Source organism: Mus caroli, unplaced genomic scaffold (genome assembly GCF_978045245.1).
Source record: "Mus caroli unplaced genomic scaffold, Mus_caroli_1 scaffold_15, whole genome shotgun sequence".
In the NCBI taxonomy this organism is placed as follows: domain Eukaryota; kingdom Metazoa; phylum Chordata; class Mammalia; order Rodentia; family Muridae; genus Mus; species Mus caroli.
The window spans coordinates 36,271,055-36,272,886 of record NW_028227270.1 but is presented as its reverse complement, the minus strand read 5'-3'; the positions used below and the strand labels follow the sequence as shown (position 1 = coordinate 36,272,886).

Genomic DNA, 1,832 nt, shown 5'->3' with positions numbered 1-1,832 from the left:
AGCTCAAGGTTTCTGCTCAACCACAACCTCTGAGCTTGGGAGAACACATGGGGATGGGGACCCTTACCTGACATGAACCAGGCATCAGAGCTAAGTCTCTGTAGACCACCAGAACGAACTGGCAAAGAATCATCTCCCACAGCAGCTTAATTGTAACTTTGATCAAACCTCCCCATCCCTGGCCTCTGCTGTATCTTTGGCCCTCCGCGGGAGTAGAGACCACCATTCCCTCACCACTGGAACCTGTCGGAGATCTTCTTCCCAATCTCTTCCTGAGAAGAAGAACCACAGAATGAGCTACTCAGCATGACGACATGTTCTGTGTGAAACTATTTCAGCTCGTGTTGGAAGATGGTTGGCTCAGAGATTCAACCTTAAAATCGTCCTGGTCAGCTTCAAGCAGTGTCTAACTGATGAGGGAGAGGTGCTGCTGGACCACTATATTGGACCTGGAAGGGGTTTGTCAGATTTCTGAACAACTTGTAGGCTGTCTTCTCATTCATTTCCAAGAATGTGGTCTCAAAGCTGTAGATAATGGAGCTTCTGAGAAGCAGCCCACAGTCTGAACACTACACTAGCTTACAATCCGTGGTAGCCTATGAGGTGAGCAATAAACTGGTGATCATAGATCGCTACTCCCGTCCCCCGACACCCTAACTCAGGCTGCCGGACCAAGCTGCTCCTATATAGTGCTCTGCATTGGCTCTGGCTATTCCTCGAAGGCCTGCATGCCAGCTCTGAGGATGCTTGTACCTCTACACTCTGATGAGGCCACACTGACTGCCTATCACTCCTGGATAGCACGTCAAGTTGTCACTGTGGCATTCTGTGCCTTGTGCTCATATGAGATCTGCCTTGAGGCCATAAATGTGGCGTTCTCTGAGCAAGCAGTGAAGATGCTGGGAGAGATCCTGTAAACTTTGGGGCATATCTCTTTCCTTAAGAACTGTGATATATGTAGTATTTCTAACATAAATAAATTATGCCTACATGATTGGGTATAGCGCTCTGGGATGGGTCAAAAAAAAAAATACTATTTGTGGCTATTGTGAAGGGAGTTGTTTCCCTATTTTCTTTCTCGGCCTGTTTATCATTTGTATAAGGGAAGGCTACTGACTTATTTGAGTTAATCTTCTATCCTGAAGTTGCTTTGCTGAAGTTGTTTCTCAGCTGGAGAAGTTCTCTGGTAGAATTCTTGGGGTCACTTCCGTATACTATCATATCGTCTGCAGAGAGTATTACCTTTACTGCTTCTTTGCCAATTTGTAACTCCCTGATCTCTTTGTGTTGTCTTACTGTTCTAGCTGGCACTTCAAGTACTATACTGATTAGATATGGAGAGAGTGGGCATCCTTGTCCCTAACTTTAGTGGGATTGACTAAAGTATGTCTCCATTTAATTTGACATTGGCTGTTAGTTTGCAGTAAATTGCTTTTATTATGTTTAGGTATTGTTCTAATTCTGGACCTCTCCAGTACTTTTAAAATGAAGGGGTGTTATATTTTGTCAAGTGCTTTTTCTGCATCTGAGATGAACGTGTCATTTTTTTCCTTTGAGCTTGTTTACACAGTGGGTTACGTTAATGGATTTTTGTATATTAAACCAACCTTACATCCCTGGGATGAAATCTACTTGATCATGGTGAATGATGGTTTTGATTTGTTCTTGGATTCCGTTTGCAAGAATTTTATTGAATATTTTTGCAATGATATTCATAAGTGAGATTGTTCTGAAGTTCTCTTTTCTGGTTGGGTCCTTGTGAGATTTAGGTATCAAAGTAATTGTGGCTTCATAGAATGGATTGGCAGGGTTCCTTCTGTTTCTATTTTATG

At 43.0% G+C, this 1,832-nt stretch overlaps 1 pseudogene; it reads left to right on the top strand.

Moving 5' to 3' along the window:
- The first annotated feature begins 348 nt into the window (after window positions 1–348).
- Window positions 349–917, top strand: LOC110307718 (ceramide-1-phosphate transfer protein pseudogene; annotated as a pseudogene).
- Window positions 918–1,832: the final 915 nt, after the last annotated feature.